Below are 21121 nucleotides of genomic sequence, written 5' to 3' on the forward strand. Positions count from 1 at the left end.
GTCACTGTAAGTAGACCTTACTTATTCAACCATTAGAGTATTCACCATATATGAGTGTGTGTGTGGAAGATAGAGATGCCATATATTGAAGTGGCCAGAAGCATCGCGTACAAATGTTTAATTATATTCAAAAATTGTGATTAATGTTGAGTACTGCCGGAGGAACGTAATAATTTAACTTAGGTCAACAATGTCAACATGGAGGCACATATATCCAACTGGCAGAGGCTTTTTTCTAGTTAATTAACAAATAAAAACAGGCCGCGAATCTTAGACTCTTAATTACTCAACCGATCGATTTAGAGTAAGTATTGCTTAAATTCCATTCAGGTCATATATGTGGACAAATGACCTCTTGTTTAGGTGCTTCACAGCTCTTATTTGTACATATATGTTAAGATGACCTACACGTCACGGATGTGTTGCACAACTTGCACTCATCAAGTTGATCTTGTTAATTTGAACCTATGGGGTGAACTTAATTGTGATTTATGATCCCATCATGTGCTGGAGGTTGAGTTAAATTAATTTAGGTACGTAACGTCGCAAGCTAGCTAACCCGAGTTTAAAAAATTATTCATACATATATATGTTGAGTTTTTATTTAACATATTTTAACTTGATCAAATTGAGTTTGAGTCTCGAATCAAATTAAAGAGTTTCATGCTGAGCTTGGATTGACTCTTAACCCCACCAAATCTATGCTAATTAGTAATTATACCTTTACAAAGGATTTTCTTATAAATTTTAAAACACTTCCGGTCTTTATCTAAAAACTATTTTTTTAAAGGAGCTAAGTCTAATTATCTCATTTTTAAATCTCTAAATGACTAAAAGAATAAAATATAAGAAAGACCGGTGAGGGATGGAGAGGCGGAGACAAATTTAGGAAACTTTTTTTTTTTTTTTTCATTGGGTGGGCTGGGTAAAAAATATAGGTGTATTATTATTTTTTTTTTTTTTAATATGGGGCGGGCTATAGCCCACCTAGCCCACAGTGTAGATCCGTCACTGTAATTAGACCTTACTTATTCGATCAACCATTAGGGCCCGTTTGTTTTACCTTCTTAATAGGAATTGGCTTAGTTAAGACCTTAATCTTATGTTTGGTGAGCTTATGATTAAAAAAAATGGGGCTTAGTGAATCCCCTCTAACTTAAATGAACCTCCTTAGATGGGCTTAGTGAAACCCATGAAAAAGTGGAGGATTAGATAGTACCCTCTTGACTTGCCTCACCATCGTCACATGAAGCTTCACCATTATCACCGGACCTCTTCCCTATGACGCCTCCACTATCGGCCACCAGTCACCTCCGCAACTCCAGCCCTCCGGCGGCTTGCCCAGCCACCTGCGCGCAGCCCAGCCCATCTCAGCCACCCGCTCGCATCCTAGTTCTCCGGCTGCTTGCCCAGCCACCCGCGCGCAGCCCAGCCTAGCCCAACCACCCGCTCGCAGCCCAGCTCTCCAGCGGCTTGCCCAGCCACCTGCGCGCAGACCACCCCAGCCCAGCCACCCGCTCGCAGCCCAGCTCTCCGGCGGCTTGCCCAGCCAACCGCGCGCAGCCCAGCCACCTACGCGCAGACCACCCCAGCCCAGCCACCCGCTCGCAGCCCAGCTCTCCGGCGGCTTGCCCAGCCACCTGCGCGCAGACCACCCCAGCCCATCTTGTGTTTTCTGTCTTTTCTGTGAGATTTGCGAAGTGGGTATTGTCTACTTATTTGGTTTTTTCCTGTTTGTGCGGTTTGGTTATTTGAAATTTCATTTGGTTGTTGTGATTTTATGAAGTGGGTGTTAAATTTTCTGGTTTGCGTATGAGATGGATTCAAATATGTATCTCCATCTTGTTAGTCCTGCACTACACCAAACATAAAGGCAGTTCTTAGCTAATTTAGTTCATGCCAAGCTAGTACATGCCAGTGCATATAGATAATTCATGCCAAGACAGTCCTGTGAAACAAACGAGTCCTTAGAGTATTAATCACCGTATATGAGTGTGTGTCGAAGATAGAGATGCCATATATTGAAGTGGCCGGAAGCATCGCGTGCAAATGTCTAATTATATTCAAAAATTGTGATTAATGTTGAGTACTGCCGGAGGAACGTAATAATTTAACTTAGGTCAACAATGTCAACATGGAGGCACATATATCCAACTGACAGAGGCTTTTTTCTAGTTAATTAACAAATAAAAACAGGCCGCGAAAAAATCAAGTAAGGAAAACGTTCATATAGATATATTGGAGGGCTAAGTCCTACCTACTTACATGATGAGTGAAGGTAGAGATTACCCCAGGAAAGATCGACAGACCATGTTAATTATTAAAGATATTCGAATCCTCTGCTAGTTGTTTTTCTTGACTTTTAATTTTAGTCGTTTAATATAAATCCAAAAGTTGGTGAGAAAACTTGGTCCACTTTTCTATTAAACCTCCAGTTAAGCTCTTTTTTTCAACACCACGTACTGCTTATCCTCTAAGGCTCCAAAGAGTAGACCAAACAGTATGGTGAGGATTTTGCTGCCAAAGTTTCAGAGAGTTGCAAGCACCTACAGAAGTCTGTATCCAATTAGACAATATGGGTTCAGTAGTTGTATCCATTCACTTGTAGAAATCACCTCAAGAAAGGTCATTAAACCAGCATCTCCAACTCCTCATCACCAAAGAATTCTCACTCTCTCTCTTTTGGACCAACTGTTTCCTCCTACCTTATACTCTTCCATCCTATTTTTCTACACCCCAAGCTCCCAGCACAATGCCACTCCTGATTTTGCTTCCAAAGCTTCAGAGAGTTGCAAGCGCTTACAAGAGTCTCTATCCAAAACTTTGGTCCACTTCTATCCATTGGCTGGCCGACTCAAAGGTCCTGCCTCCATTGACTGCAATGATGAAGGGGCTTATTTTGTCGAAGCCCGAGTTAACTGTCAGCTCTCGGACTTTCTCAAACAACCCCAACCAAACTTACTCAACCACTTTACCCCCCAATATGATCCGAAAACGGCCCAGTTAATCTTGGGTTCTGTTATTTTGCTTGTTCAAATCAGTGTTTTTAACTGTGGAGGAATTGCTATTGCGGTTTCCCCTTTACACAAGATTGCAGATGGAACCTCACTCTACACCTTTGTACGAACATGGGCAGCCATAAATCGTGATCAACATGATGGTTTCGTGCTACCGGAATTTAATGGAGCGTCTCTGTTGCCACCTAGAGAGTTGTCCATGCCCACCAATAACACCTCAGACATCAAGACTCAAAGTTTAACGACGAAAAGGTTCGTGTTTAACGTGTCAAATATGGCAAGTCTCAAGGCCAAGGTTGGGGGTATAGTCCAAGAGTTCAGTCCCACAAACATACAACTAGTTTTGGCCATCATCTTAAGATGTGCTATTGCTGCTTCTGGTCAGGATCATAAATCAAGGCCGACGGTACTATCCCAAATGGTGAATCTGCGCCGGAGAATGGTCCCGGAAATACCCGAAAATGCAGTGGGGAATTGGTTTTGGTCAGTTCCTTTGGTATTCAAAGAAACCGAGACAGAATTACACGAGTTGGTGTGTACTATGAGGAAAGGATTAAGAAGATTTTGCAGTGACAAGGCAAACAGGTTTAAAGGTGATGATGGATTCTTGGTGGTCTCTGAGTGTCAGAGAGAGAGAGGTGATCTCTTTAAGAACACCAAGGGCGGCATCAATCTTTATTGGACCACAAGTTTGTGCAAGCTCCCTATATATGAAATGGATTTTGGGTGGGGGAAACCTGTATGGGCCACTAGCCAACGAAGCGACCATAAGAACCTAATTTTGTTGGTGGATACAAAAAAAGGGGATGGTATTGAAGCTTGGGTTACGCTCGAAGAAAAAGAAATGGCCAAATTTGAGTGTGATGAGGAGCTACTTGCATTTGGTTCTCTCAACCCCAGCACAATTGGTAATGATCACTCTAACTTGGACCCCCATTCAAAGCAAGTTTGATGTTTTATGTTTCTTAATATATAAAGTCAGATCCAGGTGAAAGTTAAAGCCCAAATAATTTAAACAAAAAGGTATGCATAGCCTTGGTGTTTATGAGAGGTGCAATGGCCAATTCTCGTACCAGCCACTTTTGGACATTAAATTATTATACTAAATAATGCTCTATTTACAACCTTATGCCACAAGAATAATCAGCTGTGTCATTCAATTTAAATTATATATATACATACTGATCATATGCATGCAAATTAACATGATATGATGATATCATACAAAAAAAACATCATGATATGATATATGATATCAATGGCACGTATATAAAATTTTAAACATAATTAGTATAATGCGTAGTTAAGAATGATTGTTGCATAACGGCCAAAAAAAAAATGAATGATTGTTGGATTGAATATTTGCCCATAAACTACAAGAAAATGGTCAATAAGAACGTTCATTCTTGAGACCAATACACCACCATCACAACAAGAAACTCAAAGAATCACCAATAATAGAAAGGTTTTAACAAAATTTCGTTTAAATTTGCTAACAAAAAGGTTTTTTCCCAACCAAAAACAATTTAAACAAACTCTAAAGTTATAAATTTTGAACATTACCATGATTGAGAGCTCAATTGCTAGATCACTATATATAAGTCTGTAACACATTAATAATAACTTTACTTGAGGGATCATCGAGTAGCACCCTAGGAGACAATGAGCAAAATGCGATGGATACTCAATACGGGAAATGGAGCTCGAGCACTACTCGAGAGGAAGGTTGATATTCACAAAATTCATGCCGGAAATCAACCCCAACTTCAATGGAACCTGCAACCTCCACCAATACCAATTAATTTTATCTACCATATATCAACCTCCTCACAAGCCACATACTATCTTCATTCAATTCAAACAATAAAGGAAAAAAAAAAACAAAAATCATCTCAACGCTAGAAATTTTTTTGAAAACTTTACAAGTGGTTCTATGTGCGTGACGAACTATACTCACAACTATGTGGGTAGATATGTGCACGCGAGATGGTAGGCATGTCCTCACGGTGACTTGGTGGTTTGACGGACCTATGCTCACAACTTAGCTAGTGAGGTTGGTTTATGCTTGTAGTTAGTGAAGTGGCCGGGTCGTGGCGACTTGGTGGTTCGGCGAGTGGGATGTCGTCGACAGTTTTTGTCATGGCATATGTGACTCGGTGAAATTGTGAGACAAGAAGTTGGAGGGGTTTGGTTGTTTCTAGAGGGGAGAGTCAGACAAGTTTGGAAAGTTGAAAAATTTTGTTTTATTTAGAGACATTTAACTTTTTGTTTTTTAAAACAATAATTTTATAAATATAACCCTTGAGTAGCTTGAATCTCATTCGAGTAGTTCTTAAACCCTATGAGCAATGCTCGAGGGGTATTTTAGCAGTACTTATGGTATGCTCAAGCAAATACTCGAGGGCTATATTTTTAAAACTCTAAAAAAAATGCTAAAATATCTGAATTTTGACTAGTTTTTCAGAATTCCCCTTCATTCAGTCTTATCCGGAGTTTTGAATTGTTGATTCACAAGGAGTGGACCTGCTCTATACATCATATGTTTAGAAAAGGAAGAGGACTTCTGATGGGCTTATCCTTGATTTGGGTTGTATGGAAGATCTCTGGGGGATCAATAGGCCCAGATTAGCCCCTGATAGTTTCTACTTTTTTTGGGTTTAGGCCCACCCCTAGTACTGGAGCCCACATAGCAATCAACACCCGCCTTTTCGTTTGATTTGAAACACATTCTGATTTTTTAAAAAATAATGAAATGGGTGAGGGTGAGGGTGAGGAGTTGTCTGTTTCGGTTAGTAAGAAGGGTAAGAGGGGTAGACCAAGTAAAAAGGACACGGGTTCACGAAAAAAACGCAAAACTGAGGATACCAATGTGGAAGGAAAATCTCTGAGTGTAAATGATAAGTCTTCTGCTGATTCCATTAGCAAGACAACGTTAATTGTGTGCCCTCCTTCTGTATTTTCAACTTGGGTAACACAGCTAGGAGAACACACTAGGCCAGGCAGATTGAAGGTGTATATGTATTATGGGGATCGGACTCGCAATGCTGAAGAGCTTAAGAAGTATGATATAGTGTTGAGTACATATAGTATTCTGGCTACTGAACATTCTTGGACAAGCTCCCCTGTTAAAGAGATTGAGTGGTGGCGGGTGATTTTGTATGAGGCACACATGATAAAGAATGTCAATGCTCAACAAAGTCAAGCTGTAACTAATTTGAAGGCTAAGCGAAGGTGGGTTGTTACAGGAACACCAATCCAGAATGGCTCATTTGATTTATTTTCTTTGATGGCATTCTTGCGGTTTGAGCCTTTTTCAATTAAGAGCTACTGGCAAAGCTTGGTGCAGCGCCCGCTTGCTCAAGGTAACAAGAAGGGGCTCTCACGTCTGCAGGTAATATGTGCTCCCATTTTTGTTTTTGTTTTCTTTCTTTTTTTTCAATTATTATTATTTTTTTGTATAAACAGATTTGGATCTATGCAACGGAACTATGCATCACATGCAATTTTCTCCTCTTATACTCTGTTTATTTGCATGGTTAGGTGCTCTGTTAGATGATTTTCAAAATCATTAAAAGTTGCACCTCTTCATAATAGACACAATTCTACAGGCTAGAATTAAATTTTTTTTTTAATTGATAAAAATTCATTTAAAAGTCATGTCTCAAATAAAAAGGCATGTATGAAGGGGTATGGTGACTTTTGGAAAAGTCACATACATCTGCAATATCTCTATATAAGGAGATGGCATATGGGCAGAAAAAATTAACAAAATTCTTTCGATTATCTTCCATCTTTCATATATATATAAAAAGCTTTCACATTTCAATTTTCTAGAGCATTGAAGTGTGTATCTCTTGAGTGTTCTTGTTCAAGTTCTTGAAGTTGTTTGGGGTAGATCTTCGTTGGTGCAAGACGCAGGCTACTATATCAGTTTTTGAGACTTCATTGTATCCACAAGGCTTAATTGCAATCCCCTTGCACACTCTGTTGTGGGAGCAATTAAAGTCTGAAAGAAAGCGTATTTACATACGTGCCTTGAAGCCGAGTTCGAGATCGTTCGTGACGGTTGTTGTGTTTTTGTATATTTGAGTTACTGGAATTTTTGAAGAGCCATTCACCACCTTTTGTTCTAACAATTTTCAGACTTTAATTTCTTTGAAATGGCATCTTCACTAAAAGATTTTTCTGCAAACTTTGTCAAACTTGATCGATTCGAGGGCACCAATTTTCGTCGTTGGCAAAAGAAGATTCATTTTCTCTTGACAAGTCTTCATGTGGTTTATGTGCTTACTACACCAAGACCTGCGGAACCAGAAGAAGATGTGAATGAGGAACTGGATACACAAAGGAGGAGGATCAAATGGGACAACGATGATTATATATGCAAGGGGCATATTTGCAACGCTATGTCTGATGCTTTGTTCGATATTTACCAAGAATATGAAAGTGCAAAAGCAATTTGGGATGCGCTGGAGGCCAAGTATACATCTGAAGATGCTACAAGTAAGAAATTTCTAGTATCCAAATTTTTCAATTATAAGATGATTGATACTAGGCCCATTATCGAACAATTCCATGAATTAACACACATGCTAACCCAATTTTCTCATCATACAATGAATATGGATGAGACCGTGGTTGTGTCTGCTATTATAGACAAGCTTCCTCCTTCCTGGAAGGAAATTAAGAAAGACCTCAAGCATAAAACTGAGGATATTACGCTTGAGCAACTTGGACAGCACCTTCGCATTGAAGAAGAATGTAAAACTCGCGATAAGGTGGATGAGGATGGTACATCCTCTAAGGTCCATATGGTTGAGAAAGATTCTCACCAAGGGAAGAAACGAAAAAGTAACAACCACAACAAGGTGACCTCCAAGTCAAACAAGAAAAAGAAAGGATCATGCTTTCACTGTGGCAAACCAGGACATTATAAAAATGAATGTCGTCTACTCAAGAATAAACAAACAGGAGACAACAAGTTTGTGGCTATGATATCCGAAGTTAATTCTATTAATGATGACAAATCATGGTGGATAGATTCGGGTGCAACCAAACATGTTTGCAAAGATCGTAGCTTTTTCAAGACATATGAAGAAAGCAAGGAAAATGATGTTCTTTATATGGGTAATACATCAACCGCCACAGTCAAGGGCAAGGGCACTGTTGAATTGGAATTCACTTCTGGAAAAATTCTAACCCTTACAAATGTTCACCATGTTCCTGAAATAAGAAAAAATTTAATTTCAGGTGGTCAACTCAATAAGAATGGATTCAAACTTGTTTTCGAATCCGACAAATTTATTTTGACCAAGGGTGGGATTTTTGTAGGAAAGGGTTATTATTGTAATGGCATGTTTATGATGAATATTAATAAAAGTGTTACTTCTGCTTATATTGTTGAGTCTTTATCTCTTTGGCATAATAGATTGGGTCATGTGAACTTACGAAAGATAAATGATATGGTTCATCTTAATTTAATTCCTAAACACATAAATGATATGAATGATTCTTGCACTACTTGTTCACACACAAAAATTGTAAGAAAACCTTTTCCCAAGATTGAAAAATCTTCAACTATCTTACAATTAATACATAGCGATGTATGCGATTTACATGGCACACCCACTATGGGTGGTAAGAAATATTTTGCTACTTTTATTGATGATTTTTCTAGATTCTGTTATGTTTATCTTATGACTTCAAAAGATGAAGTATTAAATAAGTTCAAGATCTTCAAAACTGAAGTAGAGAACTTATGTGAAACCAAAATTAAGTATATCAGAACAGATAGAGGAGGGGAATACCAATTCCCATCTTTTTGTGAAGAAGTAGGTATAGTCCATGAGACTTCCATTGCCTACACACCTCAACAAAATGGGGTGGCCGAAAGAAAAAATCGGACCCTAATGGAAATGGTAAACGCCATGCTCTTAAATGCAAGTTTAAGTAAAGGCTATTGGGGGGAAGCTTTATTAACAGCTTGTCACATACAAAATCGGGTACCTAATAAAAGGTCCAAGATTACCCCATATGAATTATGGTTCAAAAGGAAACCAAATTTGGGTTATCTTAGAATTTGGGGCTGTAGAGCCATTGTAAGGTTACCACAACCAAAGATAACCAAGTTAGGTCCAAGGGCCATTGAGTGCATTTTCTTGGGCTATGGAGAGCATAGCAAGAGTTATCGATTTTTAGTTATAGAATCAAATAATTCTATAAATGTTAATACCGTTATAGAATCAAGAGATGTCATTTTTTTTATGAATCTAGATTTAAGTCCATTTCTAAAGATTCTCATGAAATGGTACCTTTTGAAAAACAAGTGGACACACCACTTGAAAATCAAACGGATGCACCACTTGAAGAAAGAGTGGAAGTACCTCTTGGGAAGAGACGAATTGAAAATTCAAACTCTTCTCAAGGAAATACTTTTTCAAGTCAAAATGGTGAACTTAGAAGAAGTAAAAGGAAAAAGATTGATAAATCTTTTGGACCTGATTTTGTTGTGTATCTTGTTGATGGAACAAGGGATACAATCAGTCGGCAAACTATGGTTACACCAAGTCTAGAGCCCGACCCTCTTACCTATGAACAGGCAATGAAATCACAAGATGTGGCTTTTTGGAAAGAAGCTATTAATGATGAGATGGATTCTATCATGGGCAACCAAACTTGGAAATTGGTTGACTTGCCTCTCGGTTCTAAACCTATTGGGTGCAAATGGATTTTTAAAAAGAAGATGAAGGTCGATGGCACAATCGAAAAATTTAAGGCAAGGTTAGTAGCTCAGGGATTTACCCAAAAAGAGGGTATTGACTACTTTGACACATATGCACCAGTTGCAAGAACGTCAACTATTAGGATACTCATTGCCTTGGCATCTATTTATAAATGGGAGATCCATCAAATGGATGTAAAGACCGCATTTTTAAATGGCGATCTAGATGAGGAAATTTACATGCACCAACCAAAAGGGTTTGTTATGCCTGGTCAAGAGCATAAGGTATGTAAATTAGTCAAATCATTGTATGGCTTGAAACAAGCACCCAAACAGTGGCATAATAAATTTGATCAAGTCATAATTGCCAATGGGTTCAAGGTCCATCAATCGGACAAGTGTGTTTACAGTAGATTTAATAAAAATGTGGGTGTTATTATATGCTTGTACGTAGATGACATGCTCATTTTTGGAACTAATCTAGAAACTGTAAATGAAACAAAGGCTCTACTCTCTTCAAACTTTGACATGAAAGATTTGGGAGTAGCAGATGTGATTCTTGGTATAAGAATCAAGAAGTGTGGTAATTCTTTAGTATTAACTCAATCACATTATATTGAGAAAATATTAAAGAAATTTGGTTATTTTGATAGTAAACCAGTTTCTACACCATTTGACTCAAATGTCAAGTTAATTTCTAATAAAGGAAGAATAATTGATCAACTTGAATACTCTAGGGTGATAGGGTGTTTAATGTATGCAATGACATGCACCAGGCCAGACATTGCATTTGCAGTTAGTAAACTTAGCAGGTTTACATGTAATCCAAGCCAAGAACATTGGCATGCCATCTCAAGGGTTTTTAGATACTTAAAAGGTACCATGGATTATGGCATATGGTATCAAGGTTATCCTTCAGTTCTAGAAGGATATACAGATGCAAATTGGGTTGATCATGATGATCATAAGTCCACAAGTGGATGGATTTTCTTACTTGGCGGAGGTGCTATTTCTTGGGGATCCAAGAAACAATCATGTATCTCGGATTCAACAATGGCATCTGAGTTTGTGGCCTTAGCTTCATGCAGTAAAGAAGCCGAATGGTTAAGGGATTTGTTAGTAGAAATCCCAATATGGCCAAAGCCTATGCCTCCAATTTCTATACATTGTGACAGTCAAGCAACTTTGTCACGTGCCTACTGCCAAGTTTATAATGGAAAGTCAAGACATATAGGTCTAAGACATAGTTATGTGAGGCAACTTATAACAGATGGAGTAATCACCATTGATTTTGTGAAATCATGCCAGAACTTGGCAGATCCATTAACAAAGGGTCTTGCAAGGGACTTGGTGATGAAAACATCAAGAGGGATGGGTCTTAAGTCCATTACTTAAATCACGAATGAGGGAAACTCAACTCAACGCTTGAAGAAATTTCAAGTTCTTGGGTTCAATGAGCAAAGTACTTCGTTTAGTGTGGTTGTTAGCACTATGCATATAAATATATCATCCCAAGGTTTATAGTGCTTAGTTTTCTGTAATGTATAGTTTAGGTTGAAATTTTTCCTTAACAAGTATGGATAAGTGTGGAATTACAGAGGCACTTCATACTTGCCTATGTGAGTGTAGAAGGTGGTGCTGCTTTCTATGAGATTAAAGGACTTATCTCTAAAGCACTCATGAAGTGGTTATAGACCCAAGGCCAATCCACGGGTCAGTTTTACAAACATATGGATGGAACCAAGATGTGAAAAAGAATGTGTGAGATACTTCCGGTTAGATGGAGGGAATAACAAGTTCAAAGCCAAGGCTACTTGTCATTTCTTCTAACTTTGAAGTATTTTCACTAAAACTAAGATTTTAAGTCCGAAAGACATCTTAGTCTAGGCATTCAATTTCCAAGAACATACTCAAGGAATTTTCAAAAAACCGTTTTTTCAAATATATATTATTTTCATATATAATTTTGAAAATGGTGGAGGATTGTTAGATGATTTTCAAAATCATTAAAAGTTGCACCTCTTCATAATAGACACAATTCTACAGGCTAGAATTAAATTTTTTTTTTAATTGATAAAAATTCATTTAAAAGTCATGTCTCAAATAAAAAGGCATGTATGAAGGGGTATGGTGACTTTTGGAAAAGTCACATACATCTGCAATATCTCTATATAAGGAGATGGCATATGGGCAGAAAAAATTAACAAAATTCTTTCTATTATCTTCCATCTTTCATATATATATAAAAAGCTTTCACATTTCAATTTTCTAGAGCATTGAAGTGTGTATCTCTTGAGTGTTCTTGTTCAAGTTCTTGAAGTTGTTTGGGGTAGATCTTCGTTGGTGCAAGACGCAGGCTACTATATCAGTTTTTGAGACTTCATTGTATCCACAAGGCTTAATTGCAATCCCCTTGCACACTCTGTTGTGGGAGCAATTAAAGTCTGAAAGAAAGCGTATTTACATACGTGCCTTGAAGCCGAGTTCGAGATCGTTCGTGACGGTTGTTGTGTTTCTGTATATTTGAGTTACTGGAATTTTTGAAGAGCCATTCACCACCTTTTGTTCTAACATGCTCTAGCTCCTATCATTGTTTTTCTATATTACACAACAATTGCTTGTTTTGGAAAAAAATTTGAACATAATAGATTAGATTCTTTGACAATTTCGAAATTATTCTTATGCTGTTTATGTTGCCCTTTCCACTTGTAATAGATTAATCGACATGGATCGAAGTGAAGGAGTGTAACATGAAATCGTTCCTTTTGAGTCTTTGGCACATGATCTTTAGTATCTCAATTGCTCATGAAACCAAACTTTACTAGACCACTCAAGCCCCCTTTCTTCCTTCACTCTAAATAGGGTCTGGAGGAGAGCAAATTGCTTTTCTCCGAAATAATTATTTAGATGACAGGTTAGAGATGATTGAAGACATGGTTGATAGATGACTTACAACCAGGACTGTCTTCTCCTTTTCTTTTGTCTGTTTTTTTTTTTTTTTTGTATTTATAAGCGTAATCAAAGGCCTTAAAAGTCCTTGAATATTTTTTATGCATACTTTTTTCATTTTTTGTGCTTTATTTCAATATTTTGTATTTCTGCTTTCTTTTCCAGTTATCCTAAAAATTAAGTATACAGAATCATGTCTATCTGTTTTCTTTTTCCAAAATTCAAGTTGGGCCTAATGCGTATTGCTAATGCTTCAGGTTCTAATGGCAACACTTTCTTTGCGAAGAACAAAAGACAAGGGACTGATTGGATTGCCACCTAAAACTCTAGAGACTTGTTATGTGGAACTTTCTGGTGAAGAACGTGAACTGTATCATCAGATGGAGGCTGAAGCAAAGAGTGTTGTGAGGAATTACATGGATTCTGGTAGTTTAATGCGCAACTATTCCACCATACTTAGCATAATCTTACGACTTCGCCAGATCTGTACTGATCTGGCGTTGTGCCCTTCTGATCTCAAATCACTTTTCCCTTCTAGCAATATTGAAGGTATTGGAAAGACTGTTATGTTGGTGCATCTTTGGTTTTTATTTCATGTAATTCAACTTCACTTCACGTGCATGCTAACTAGGTTCCATGAAACTGTTAAACTACTATTTTATTATACAGTTCTGTCCAGTTTAAATTTTTATCCTTCATCAGTTAACTTAATTGGCCAAGCGTGTCTGGATTTTTGTTCTATTCAATTACGCTCTCAACTTCTCATGCTGTTCGCTGCTTATGGACATGACCATATTGGTGGTCATGTCATTTGGGATGCCGCACAATGTTGTCCACTTTACAATTTTATGGACGGAAGATTTTTCTTACTTTCTTAATATGCTCACTAGTCACTACTTCATTTTAATTAAAGAAAAGATTACAGCTTGTCCTTGGTTTGGAAATCCCATCTGAATGGATCATGTCCTTGGTTTCATTACATGTTTTTTTTAAGCCCCTTAGTGCGGGCCTTAATGTAAGAATTAAATGGACTAATACATTGTTCTACTCGGAGTCAATATTACACTAATACTTAAGATACAAGTAATTGTTGTAAATATATTGTTATATGTGGCTATTCCTGTAATTAGTTGTAGGGGCATACTAGTAAATATTCTAAACCTAGTAAACCCTACTTCTATATAAGGATATTTATAACATGAATAAGAAGGACTGATCATATTCTCTCTGCCTCCTCTCTTCCACAAACCCTAGATTTTCACATACTTTTACAACACGTTATCAGCACGAAAAGCTCTTTAGATTGTGGATCGCCAAACAAAAGAGGATCATCATTCAATCCGTTCTTCAATCAATCAAGCACGAGAAGCTCTTTGGATTGTGGATTGTGGATCGATAAACGAAAGAGAATCATCCTTCAATTTGTTCTTCAACCAAGTAGGTTTTATAAAATAATTTTATGTTCATGGTTATTTAACCTTGATTGATTGAAAAATCCTCATGAAGCATGAACCCTAGATTTATGTGATTGATTTATTTGGGTTTATATATTTTATACATGCTTTCTTGGATTGAATGATTAAAATAAAAAGAGGAAGAATTTTTGGGTGATCGGGAAACCACCCCGAGCAGCAGCCCCGCGCTTCCAACTCCCGCTGCCTGCAGCAGCCCCGCTGCCTTGCGCGCTGCCAGCGCCTTGCAGCAGCCTCTCGCTGCACCCTGCCAGCAGCAGCTTCGCTGCCCACCAGGCAGCCCACCAGGCCAGCAGCCCCTCCTCCAGCAGCCAGCAGCAGCGCCCAGCCTTGCTGCCAGCAGCCCCTCGCTTCGCTGCCAGCAGCAGCCCGCAGCAGCCCTTCTCGCAGCAGCAGCCTTGCTGCCCTCGCTGCCTGCAGCAGCCCCTCGCGCGCTTAGCACACCACCTCGCATGCTGCCAGCAGCCAGCCAGCAGCCCAGCAGGTCCAGCTTTGCTGCAGCCTAGCAGCGCAGCCCAGCCCAGCAGAGCAGCGCACAAGGCCCAATTGGCCAGCAGCCCAGCAGGCCCGCCACGCAGGCGCCACGTCAGCGCCACGCTGGCAGCCCAGCAGGCCCACCACGCCACTGCCACGTGGACGCCACGCAAGCGCCAAGTCAGCTGCCACGCAGATGCCACGCAGGCAGCCAAGCCGCTACCACGTCAGCGCCATGCAGGCGCCACGTCAATGCCACGTCGCTGCCACTCCCACGCTGACACATGGCGAGCCTCCTGAAACTTTGTAAAAAGGAGATGTTAATTCTTGTCATGCCTGGAGTTTGAACCCAGGACCTCTTGGGTACCAAGAGTGCACCTTTACCACTGTGCTGCTGATAGTTTATTGTTAGTATGCAGACCTTTTAAGATATATACCCTAAATGCTAGAAACTTTTATTCAAATAATTTTGTGATGTTTTTCTGTTCTACTTGGGTATATGAATATTTTACTTGTTTAAATTTTTGCACTAGAATATATGTGTAGAAATTGCAGGTAATTAATGAACCAATAGTTCATACATAAATATTGAACCTGTAGCTTCAATAATGCCATATAAGGAACTTGAAGTTTCCTTTATAATTTCACCATACATGATAAAACCAGTAGATTTTACATGTCTATACCATGTTATAGAACTTGAAGTTCTTATTTATTGTTTATGGATATTATTGCCCGAAGCACTAATCATGATTATTTGTTCCTTTCAACCAAAGAATGTCAAATCTCAACAAGCTTGATTTCGTCGCTTTGGAAGTTTCCGGAAGAAACTATCTAAAGTGGACTCAAGATGTTAAGCTTCATTTGACTGCCAAGAAGATGAGATCGACAATCAATGCAGACAATGTTGTCGCAGAATCTCTTAAGGCAAGTGCCATGATCTTCATTAGGAAGCATATGGAAGAAGCACCCCAAGTTGAGTACCTCGCTGAAGAGGATCCACGAGCTCTTTGGGTTGCTCTGGAAGAGCGGTTTGACCATCAAAAGACCATTTTCTTGCCTGAAGCAAGACATGATTGGCAGAACATTCGTTTCCAGGATTTCAAATCCGTGAATGAGTATAATTCGGAGATCTGCCGGATCCGGTCGCTCCTCAAATTTTGTGGGGAGGAGCTCACCGAAGCTGACCTATTGCAGAAGACTTTCTCCACCTTCCCTGCCTCCTGTTTGGTCCTGCAGTAACAATACAGGGAGAGGAATTTTACCAAGTTCTCGGCATTGATCACCACTCTGTTGCTCGCTGAAAAGAACAACAACTTATTAATGAGAAATGATCAAGCCCGACCTGTCGGTACTAAAGCAGCACCATTGCCTGAAGCAAACGCTGTTACTTATCGCGATGCAAACCGCGAAAGAGGATACCGAGGTCATGGAAAGGGCACAAAGTCTGACCGCCCGAGATATGGAAGGAAAGGTTCTCAGAGGAATGACCTGTATGACGGAGGCCAACGTGGCCATGACCCACGTGGTAGAAACCACGGTCCCTCGGCCCTAAGAACTCGAAATGAGAGGAACACTGGTCCAACCCGTCGCCACCAGAATCAGAATCAGAATGATCTCTGTTACCGATGTGGAGGAACTGACCACTGGTCCCGCACCTGCCGTGCATCAGCGCAAGCTGTAAATGAGTATCACGCCAGTCGCGGAACTCGAGAGACCAATCTCGTTGAGGGATCATTTCCTATGGCTACCACCTTAGAGGTCACTGATTTCCAGACTGCTACTGGACACTTCGAGGACTAGAAACTTGATGACATGGATATGATCGGCGCTTGTGCCGTATTTATTTTCTGAATAATGTTTTTCTTATTCAGATTATTTTGGTGATTTATGATTTGGATTATTTGTTTTGGAAATTTGGTTATGCTCGAATATTATTTAATTCAATTAAGTTATTTTCATACATGTGATCTATTGAATTAAATTTATGAATAAGCATGTTTAGTGGGGAAGTTTGTTGTCTGGCAGACAGTGCTACTACGCACACCATACTTCAAGATCGGAAGTATTTTTCAAACTTATTGCTTACTCATACCTCTGTGACAACCATATCAGGCCAATCCAACCTGATAGAGGGCCATGGCAAAGCCCATTTTTATGTTGTCCAATGGTACTGAATTACCATTAATGAGGCCTTATATTCTCCAAGTTCCAGAAGAACGTTGTTGAGTTATAAGGATATTCGAGCCAACGGTTATCACGTTGAAACCACTGAGGAAAATGGAGTGGAATATCTTTGCATAACCTCCAATTTGTATGGCCAGAAGCGTACATTGGAGAAATTGAAATGCCTATCGAGCGGTCTCTATATGACCACCATTAGATCGATTGAGGCAAATCACATAGTTAACCAGAAGTTAACCAATTTGAGCAGTTTCTTTCTATGGCATGACCGGTTGGGATACCCAGGTCAAAGTATGATGCGCCGTATCCTCAATTCATCACACGGGCATCCCCTTACTAATAAGGATCTTGTGTTTAGTGACACACTATGCCAAACTTGCTCGCTTAGAAAGTTGAATACTAGACCATCATATGCAAAGACTAGTAAATACTCCATCCTTTTCCTGCAAAGGATACAAGGGAATATTTGTGGACTTATCCAACCACCATGCGGACCATTTAAATATTTTATGGTTTTGGTTGATGCATCGACAAAGTGATCACATGTTACACTATTGTCCACAAGAAACGCTGCTTTTGCTAAACTTCTCGCCCAGAAGGTTCACCACACGGATTATCCTATAAAGTCCAGAAGATTTGATAATGCCGGAGAGTTTACATCGAAAACTTTCGATGATTATTGCATGTCCCTTGGGATTAATGTTGAACATCGAGTTCCCCATGTTCACACCCAGAATGGTCTCGCAGAAGCGTTCATTAAAAGATTACAAATGATCGCACGAACCTTGGTTATGCGCACCAAGCTTCCAATTTCTGCGTGGGGCTATGCAATCTTGCATGCAGCCATGTTGGTCCGGTTGAGGCCCACTGCTACCCAACCTTACTCTGCGTTACAGCTGGTGACTGGGTACGAACCTGACGTTTCGTACTTACGCATATTTGGGTATGCAGTTTACGTGCCAGTTGCGCCGCTACAACGTACCAAAATGGGTCCTCAACGAACGATGGGCATATATGTCGATTATGAATCCCCATCCACTATACGCTTTTTAGAGCCCTTGACAGGCGATCTCTTTACTGCTAGATTTGCGGATTGTCACTTTGATGAGACAGTCTTCCCGCCGTTAGGGGGAGATATGAACGTCACCGTTCCTAAAGAACGACGTGAATTGACGTGGAATGTCCCCACTATGTCTCATCTCGATCCCCGAACCGCACAATGTGATAGTGAAGTGCGGAGAATTCTAGATCTACAGAGTATAACTCATAATATGCCAGACGCATTCTCTGATCTAGCTAAAGTGACGAGATCACATATACCTGCTGCAAATGTGCCTGCAAGGATATCCGTCCCCGAAGGACGTGTCGTCCTAGGAGGACGTGTCGTCCCAGATGGACGAGGTACAACAATAGTGGCTAACCAGTCATATGTCCCTGCCCAGAAGTGAGGTTGACCACTAGGTTCGATGGACTCTTATCCCCGGAAGAGGATACATTTGGCACAAATGAGTCCCCTTGACATCGCGATCTCAATCGATCCATCTCACGAAATAGTTTCGGATTATGGGTCCGTCCCAGAAGAGACGACGTTGGGGGACGCTCCAACGTTAGAACTCACTCTCGAGAACATAGAGATCTCTATAAATTATGCATGCTTAAGTGAGCTCTGGAATCGAAACGAGATTATCATCGATGATATATTTGTATTCGCGGTAGCTACCGAAATCATAACTAGCGATGACATCGAACCTCACTCCGTTGATGAATGTCAACGTCGAGACGACTGGCCAAAATGGAAAGAAGCAATCCAGGTCGAATTAGATTCCTTGACAAAGAGAAAGGTGTTTGGGCCTGTCGTTCCTACACCTTCCCCATGTTAAACCTGTAGAATTTAAATGGGTATTTGTAAGGAAGCGTAATGAGAAAAACGAGATTGTAAGATACAAGGCTCGTCTAGTGGCGCAAGGATTTTCTCAACGCCCTGGGATTGATTACGAGGAAACGTATTCTCCCGTAATGGACGTGATAACGTTCCGCTACCTTATCAGTTTGGTAGTTTCCGAAAAACTGAGTATGCAGCTTATGGATGTGGTCACTGCTTATCTCTATGGGGATCTTGATACAGAGATATATATGAAAGTTCCCGAAGGACTTAAGATACCCGATGCAAATAGTTCCAGACCACGGAACACGCTCTCCATTCGTTTGAGGCGTTCACTATATGGATTGAAACAATCCGGACGGATGTGGTATAACCGTCTAAGTGAGTATTTGATCGGGATGGGATATGTGAATAATGATCTATGCCCTTGCGTGTTTATTAAGAAAACAAGTTCTGGTTTTGCTATTGTAGCTGTTTATGTCGATGACATGAATCTAATTGGTACTCCTGAAGAGATCAAGGAAACCGCTAAACACCTGAAGTTGGAATTCGAGATGAAAGATCTTGGGAGAACGAATTTCTGTCTCGGCCTGGAGCTCGAGCACCGTGCAGATGGAATTCTAGTCCATCAATCGAATTACATCCAGAAGATGTTAAGGCGCTTTAATAAGGATAAAGCGAAGCCTTCTAGCACAACCATGATCGTTCGTAATCTAGATCCTAAGAAGGATCCGTTTCGTCCCGCAGATGATAACGAAGAGATATTGGCACCAGAAGTCCCATATCTAAGTGCAATAGGCGCATTATTGTACTTGGCTCAATGTACTAGACCGGACATCTCATTCGCTGTGAACTTGTTAGCTAGATATAGCTCTGCGCCAACACGCCGCCACTGGAATGGCATAAAAGACATTTTCCGCTACCTTAGAGGTACGACGGATATGGGCTTATTCTATCCCTATGCATCAAGGAATGGATCGAACCCCCTCGATCCTCGGAACGATGCCCGCCTTGTTGGATATGCTGACGCAGGGTATCTATCAAACCCGCACAAGGCGCGTTCTCAAACTGGTTACGTCTTTACCATTGGGAATACAGCAATATCTTGGAGGTCAACGAAACAGACCTTTGTTGCTACCTCTTCGAATCATGCTGAGATTCTAGCCCTTCACGAAGCAGTTCGTGAATGTATATGGCTAAGAGCAGTTTCCAAGCATGTTCGAACTATGTGTGGGCTGAATTCCACCACTAATGAACCAACGATTATCTATGAGGATAATGCCGCTTGCATCCAGCAGATGAAGACAGATTTCATCAAATGAGACAACACCAAGCATATTGTACGGAAGTTCTTCTTCAATCAACAGCAACAAGAGCATCAGATGATTGAAGTCAAGCAGATCCGATCTCAAGACAACCATGCAGACCTCTTTACCAAGTCACTGCCAAAGTCCACGTTCTTGATGCATGTTCGAGGTATTGGGTTGCGTAGATTGGCTGATTTACCTAGTATGTAGTCTTCAGGGGGAGTCGACATTAGGGGGAGTATCCTGAAGCATACTCGCTTGACCATCGTGTACTCTTTTGTCCTTCGTCCAGGGTTATTTTGTCCCACTGGGTTTTGTTACCTGGCAAGGTTTTAATGAGGCACATCTTGGCATGGTCACCCTACTCATACTACATCCTGAAGATGTGTTGATCTAATATATATGCATTTGCTCATCTTTTCCCTTCGACCACGGGTTTTTCCCATTGGGTTTACCGGGCAAGGTTTTGGTGTAGCAACTCTAATGCACCCCGCTCCCATTGACATACTATTTGCTTATGATCCAAAAGATATGACTTCACCTACTTTCGAGGTTCTGATGCGACTACTCCACACTCATGCGCGTTGCACTCTTTTTCCTTCGACCAGGGTTGTTTTTGTTCCCACAGGGTTTTTATTACTTGGCAAGGTTTTAACGAGGCAAGTTAGAAGCGCATAGCAGAGACAACACTAATGACATGGAATATCCAAGGGGGAGTGTTGTAAATATATTGTTATATGTGACTATTCCTGTAATTAGTTGTAGGGGCATACTAGTAAATATTCTAAACCTAGTAAACCCTACTTCTATATAAGGATATTTATAACATGAATAAGAAGGACTGATCATATTCTCTCTGCCTCCTCTCTTCCACAAACCCTAGATTTTCACATACTTTTACAACAGTAATAGGTTTATTAATAAGACATAAATCAGCAAGTCCATCTTAAATAGATTACTTATCTAAGTTGGACTAGGAAGACTTAGTTACCTAAAGGCCTTATGTTATAAACAAGGCAATGATCCAGCAAAGTCTTTATAGAGTCCTATTAGGATTGGATTCTGGAGTCCTTGATGGGAGGAACTAGGAATCTATGAGTACTCTATATAAGCAC

General features: G+C 40.1%; 2 pseudogenes across 1 annotated transcript; both read left to right on the forward strand.

Annotated features, from left to right (window-relative positions):
- Positions 1-2502: 2502 nt before the first annotated feature.
- Positions 2503-4088, forward strand: LOC147282715 (cocaine synthase pseudogene; annotated as a pseudogene).
- Positions 4089-5769: 1681 nt separating this feature from the next.
- LOC147282716 (putative SWI/SNF-related matrix-associated actin-dependent regulator of chromatin subfamily A member 3-like 1 pseudogene) lies at positions 5770-14665 on the forward strand (annotated as a pseudogene). Its single transcript, XR_015122925.1, has 3 exons — positions 5770-6408; positions 12945-13236; positions 14280-14665. The product of XR_015122925.1 is annotated as a putative SWI/SNF-related matrix-associated actin-dependent regulator of chromatin subfamily A member 3-like 1 pseudogene (transcript).
- The last annotated feature ends 6456 nt before the right edge of the window (positions 14666-21121 follow it).

The sequence above is a fragment of the Dryas octopetala genome, chromosome 6 (assembly GCF_963921425.1).
Source record: "Dryas octopetala chromosome 6, drDryOcto1.1, whole genome shotgun sequence".
In the NCBI taxonomy this organism is placed as follows: domain Eukaryota; kingdom Viridiplantae; phylum Streptophyta; class Magnoliopsida; order Rosales; family Rosaceae; genus Dryas; species Dryas octopetala.